Genomic DNA, 6,000 nt, shown 5'->3' on the forward strand with positions numbered 1-6,000 from the left:
AAATTTCTATGTGTGAAGCCACCAGTCTGTGGCCCCTTGTGACCGCTGCCCCAGAGCGGTCACGTGGCCAGCGAGACAGGAAGGAGCGTCCCTCACAGAAAGCAGCCATGGAGGAGAGGGGCCAGCGGTGGCACAGAGAGCCCGGGGAGTCAGGCCGGGCTGGATTCCGGAGGCCCCCGGAGAACGGGCTCCCAGGCAGGAACGGCTGAGGGACGCCTGCCGCTAAGAGACCCATCCTGGGGCAGAGGGGAGGGCGGCGGCCACAAGCCTGTTGATTTAGGGGCGGCTTACGGCACACACGGAGCAGTTCCTGCGGCTGGGCCGAGCCTGCGCAGCCCTGCGGTAGGGGTGAGGCAGCTGCGGCCGCAGGGGCTTGGGGGCACAGGTCCCTACCCGGGTGGGGACCCCAGTCGGCTTGCACCCACCGGCTGAAGACCCGTGAAGCTGGCCACAGATATAAAAACTTTTCTTCAAAATCCTAAACAAAACATTAGCCAACGGAATCCACTCCTAGATAGAAAGGGTCAACCCTTTACAACCAGGTTGGGCCGTGCAGGGAAGGCAAGACTGGTGTCACCAGAGGACCGTCCACGCAGCCCATCCCGCTGATGGGGAGTAAACAGCACGTCAGCATCTTAGGAAACGCATGCAAAGCATCGGACGGGATTCAGCATCTATTCATCATACAAATTCTTAGCAAATCAGAAAAAGAGAGAAAACCCTTAATTTGAGAAAAAGGGTCGTCTGCAAAAACTAAAAAAGTCATTGCACTTAAAATGAAATATTGAAAGCTTTTCAAGTCCGAGCAAGTATTCTATTCACCATGCCAGTATAACGAGACAAGAAAAGGAAATAAAGACATAAAAATGGTAAGAGAAGGAAAACCTCGTGATCTGCAGTTTCTAGGCTCGGCCCACACCAGACCCAAAGGAAGCCCTTTGGTTGTTAGAACCAGCCCGTGGGTTTAGCGGTGTTTCTGGACACACGGTCAGCACACGGCGGTCTACTGCACTTCCACGTGACAGCAAAAGACAGACAGTAGAAAGCATGTAGAAACGAACCACTTGAAACATCGTGAAGAAACACAAATCTCATGAAGGGTGCGCAAGACCATCAACGCCGGAAGCTGTCATTGAAGAAACAAAAGCTCGAGGTAGTGACGCTAGAAACAGGGGCTGCTAAGGAAAGATGTCCACTGTCCCTAAATTCAACCGCAGTTTTCACTTAACGCTGATGCGAATTCCAACAACATTCAGGTCTGGGTATCCAGGCGGAGTGCTGTGGACACACTGTGATCTTGAGACCAGAGCAACACTGGCTTCGTGGGCTGGAAAGCTCTGGAAAGGAAGATGGCGGCCTCCGTGCAGGGCACCGGAGCCTAGCGCGCTCGGGTGGGGGGCGGCCCTGCGGGAACACGGGAAGAGCGTGCTCTCCGTAAATGGCGTGAAGAACGGAAGCCCACGGACACGGGCTTCCACACCGGCCTCAGGCGCGCACGGACCGAAGCAGGCAAGGCCAGAGCATCGCATGTCCTCGGCACCGGGAGACCCAGAGGTCCCCGTCCTTGAAGCAGACAGCTCGTGAACACCGCCAGCTTGAGACCAAGGACTTCTGTTCATCAGAAAACATCACCAAGGGAGGGAAAATGTGGGGCTGGAGGGAGAGGAGAGGTGTCACGTGTAGCAAACGTCGGCTTGTCTCCAGAGTCTGTGAAGGACCCTACAACTCAGGAAGGGAAAGGGGCAGGGCCCTGGACAGGCACTTCCTGTGGGGATGGCTCTGTGAGGCACCGGCGCCGGGCGACGGCCCGGCGGGGAGGCACCTGGTGGTCAGGGCGCTGGCACGGGCCCCAGGCACCTGCAGTCTCCGAGCAGGAAGAGGCAGGGGGCAGTGACAAGCCACGGTGAGTCAGAATCAGGGCACAGTGGGCAGCGTAGCAGAAGGGGCCGTCTCCCCACAGAGCAGGCCCTGCCACCAAGGAGGGAAGGTCCTGGGAAAAGCAGGCCAGGGAGGGGCCAGCGGACACTGACCACAGGGGCAGGCAGGCCACAGCAGCATCCAAGGCCGAGGGGCACGGGGTCGGGACACCGGGGCTGCACAACTGGTTCTCAGAAGCACCAAGAGATCATCTCCCACCCACAGCTCCCGGCCTTGAGCCAGGGGCACGACCCCAGCGGCCTGCCCGACGGGACACAGCCTCGCGATGGAGAGGCCTGGCTTCCCTGTTCTCCCTTGGGACAGGGGAACATGTCTGCAAGCAAAGCAAGCGTGGTCCTCGTCTTAAAGCCCTGGTTTGGGGGCAGTCTGTTGTCCAGCGCTAAACGACTGGAGCAGGGTTGAGGGTCAGTGAGAACCGTGAAGCACACGAACAGTCCTCAGCGAAGTGTGCACCCGGGGCTGAGCAGAGGGCACGAAGGGGCTTTTTACAGACAGCTCGAGACCCAGAGCCGCAGGGTCAGATTCGAGGGACACCTGCGTTAATGTCGGCTCAGGGGCCACACCCACACCCCGAGCCCTACAACCTGCCGGCCTGGCTGAGCCCTCCCAAGTGCCGGCGGGACGGTGGGGCACGTGAGGCCTACACAGGGTCTCTGGAGGCTGCTGGCTGCAGTGCGGCATCCCCACTGCAGAGAGAGCTTCCCGAGCGGAGGCTGAGTCTGCTCCCCCGACACCTACTGGGTGCCCGGCAGACATGCGGTCACGCGGCTGTGACAGGATGGGATGTGGGGAAACGTGGCCCAGGGCGGGAAGTCACACAGAGCCCACGGGAGGCGCTGCACTTATGCTAAGAAAATCGGAGACACAGGCACACTGGGGCCACGCTAGGACACATGGGAACACTCTGGGGACACGTGGAAACATGCTGGGGACACGCGGGAACACCCTGGGGACACGCTGGGACACACGGGAACACGCTGGGACACGCGGGAACACCCTGGGGACATGCTAGGGACATGCTGGAACATGCTGGAACACGCTGGGGACATGCTAGGGACAGGTAGGGACACACAGGGACACGTGGGGACATGCTGGGGATGCATGGGTGTGCCACACCACAAGCAGGAGGAGGAGTGGAAAAGGCTCCAGTTGGTTTCAACGTCTAGGCTTGAGAAAAGGTAAAAACCCGTCTTTCCTTGCCATAAACCTAATTAAAAAAGCAGAAAAAGTCAGCGGTGTGGACGTGCTCCTGGGAGGACAGGCCCACAGGTCCCTCTGCTAAGGAGAGGCACACAGGCTCTGGGTGAGGGCGGGGAGGACAGTGAGAGAACTGTCACTTTCTTACTCTCTGCGGAAGACTTCTGACTCTTCAGCAAACAGGGTCCTGCATTTGGACATCAACTTACAACTGACAAGGGAGCCGCCCCAGCGTGCGCCCGCTCGCGGGCCTATGGCGCTGCAGCCAGACGGACTCCCGCAGCCAAGGAGACCCGGGGACGGCAGCCAGGCTCCGTGGGGAGTTGCCCTTCCCCATGGGCCATTCCTGGAGGCTTTCACCCTGAGGCCTCCGCAGGGCCAACCAAAGCCCTTCCCGGGCACTGACTTGCAGAGGCAGTGGGAGCCCCCCCTCTGAAGAGGGCTGCTGAGCAGCGGACCATGCTGTGGGTTGTGACACTGTGGCTGTGTCCCCCCCAACAGGGCAGCTGGAGACCGCATCTGAGCCCCACCTCCCAGGGCGTGCTGGGCGTGGGTGGGTTCTGCCGGCCCCAGGGTTTGTGGGCTCAGGTGGACTCGGCTCTCAGGTCCAGACAGTGGCCCCAGGCTGGGCCCAAGGAGGACCTGATACTTCAAGGTGCAGCAGGGCCCCTTGCCCCACGGTCCCAAGATCCGACGGCTGGCATCTTGGACGAGCTCCTCCTGCCTCGCCAGCAACATCACCAGCTATAAATAGGCCTGGCTCCGAGGCGGCTTGGCCTCTCCCAGAGGAAGCGTTTAATTCTCAGCCTCTCCTGCCGGGAGCGCTCTGCGGCCCTGAGGACAGTTTGGCTGCTAAAAGCCTTCTCTTAAATCTCAAGCAGTGATGAATTATTTAAATTTCTTTATGAAATTCTCCTGTGATTTGCATGTTTTCCACCATAAGAATTTAGAACCGTGTATACAGTTAGCACAGTTATTTACTCCAACATCAGAGCGTTCAGAAAGATGAGCCAAACAACGGCAGGAAGATTAAGAGTAGAGCCAGCACAGCTCCCTCTGAGGTCCACCACTTGGTTCTTCCGTACACATGGAGAGGCGTTTACATCATGGGACCTTCTGGGTCCTGGAGCCCTCTGGCGACCAGGAGCGCTGTAGAGCCTTCCCCAGGAGAGCACACATACCCTGCAGCAGCTTTTTGCAGACGCTCCCAGGAAATTCAGCAGCCCCCCTCCCCCTTCTCCCCTCCCCCCTCCCGGAGCCCTGTGATTTGGACCATGTGATGGGAGCAGGGGCTGGTACCAGAGGCGGACCAGAGACGACGGGGTCATGGAATCCAGTTTAAGGCTCCCATCAAAGCCGGCTGCTGCTCCCTGGCCCACCCCCATTTCCTGCCAGTTCCAAGCTCTCTCTCCCCATCACTCCATCCCCCTGTAGTCCCAGTGCACTCAGGATTCAGATCAGCTTTTACCAACCGGGGGCTGGCCTGGGTTGTGCAGAGGCCCCCACCCCACCCCCGGTGGGTCCTCCCTGAGAGCTTGGCCGTGGGGAGTGCCACGCGGGACCTGGGTCCTGTTTTCAGCGTCCCCCAGAGACCCTGCCAGCATCCAGTAAATGGCAGGTGAACTAACCAATAAACACGCAGATGGATGACAGCATAGCCAGCTACCCAGAAAGGTGTCTGATGATCCGAGACGCAAAACGCCTATCAAAATGCCCACAACCAGGGTAGCGAGAATGGATTTTCTTGCCCTCTCATTTCGGGGCTACATTTGCCTAATTGGAAGCCCAGAATAAAGGACTTCTCAGGTCTTCCTTCAAAGGGGGGCCCTGCTCCCCAGAGGTGTGTGGGAAGAATCTATCGGTGGTGTCTGCCGACTGCTACGCTCACTCACGTGCCATGAGGGAAGCTTCTGGGTTTGCATAGCGTAGGTCCGACACTCTCACCTGGGGTGACGGCAGTGACGCAAACACTGCGGGAGAGGGGCTCGGGACCCGAGGGGGTGACGCGAAGGGTCTGCCAAAGCCTCACGCTCATTCCGGCCCTTGTGCGGCCCTGGGCCTCCCAAGATTCGCGCCCCAGGGCCGTGGCTCCCTTTCACGCCCTCTAAGCCCTGATTCCCCGCCCTGTCGCGGGCGGCAGCCACCCCGGGCATGGGCACCGGCAAGCCGGGTCCGCGCAGGGGGACGTGGAGAGGCCCGGGCGTGCGGCAGCGGCGAGGAAAGGGGCTGCAAGGGGCGTCTTTGTCGCGTCAAGTACTGACACCGAGAGAGGCCACAGCTCCTCATCGGGGCCCATGTATGAACCCACCTGTCCTGCAGCGCCTTCGCCGCCACCCCCGGCGCCCTCCGCGCCCCCAGACTCAAGCCCGGGACGCAGCCCCCGGGGGCACGAGCGCGCAGCGCACCGCGCCCACCGCCGGGAAGCCCGGGGCCGGGGTCGCACGGACGCACCCGGGCCGCAGCCAGGAGGGGATTCGGCGAGCGCAGGTGGCAGGCGCAGCGGGTCGGGGTCAGGGGTGTCCTGCGCCCGGCGCCCCGGACCAATCCCTGCGGACGCTTACCTCGGAGATGCGGCGACTGCAGCGGGCGCCTCCGCGACTCGGCCGCGCGCGACCGGGTGTCCGGCGTGCGCTCGCGCCCCCGCCGCCCGGGGCCCGCCCCGCCCCGCCCCGCCCCGCGAGCTCATTGGCCCGCCCCCAGCCCGGCCCGCCCCACGCGCTCATTGGCCCGCCCCGGCCCCCTCGGGTCCCCGCCCCGCCCCGCCCCTCCCGTCCCGGGGAGCGCGCGGGGTGCACCGAGGCCGGTTTGAGCGCCGCCTCTGCCTTACAAGGCCGGCGCGGCGCAGGGGCGTGGGAACCTCGCGGG

The 6,000-nt window shown here is 61.7% G+C and overlaps 1 protein-coding gene across 1 annotated transcript in view; it reads right to left on the minus strand.

The window, feature by feature from the left end:
* TPPP (tubulin polymerization promoting protein) overlaps positions 1-5,771 on the minus strand; it is a 26,017-nt gene extending 20,246 nt beyond the window's left edge. Inside the window, exon 1 of the mRNA XM_026506627.4 lies at positions 5,697-5,771. The gene's annotated coding sequence lies outside the window, so the exon portion shown is untranslated. The remainder of the gene's footprint in view (positions 1-5,696) is intronic.
* Between the last annotated feature and the right edge of the window lie 229 nt (positions 5,772-6,000).

Source organism: Ursus arctos, unplaced genomic scaffold (genome assembly GCF_023065955.2).
Source record: "Ursus arctos isolate Adak ecotype North America unplaced genomic scaffold, UrsArc2.0 scaffold_15, whole genome shotgun sequence".
Taxonomy (NCBI): Eukaryota; Metazoa; Chordata; class Mammalia; order Carnivora; family Ursidae; genus Ursus; species Ursus arctos.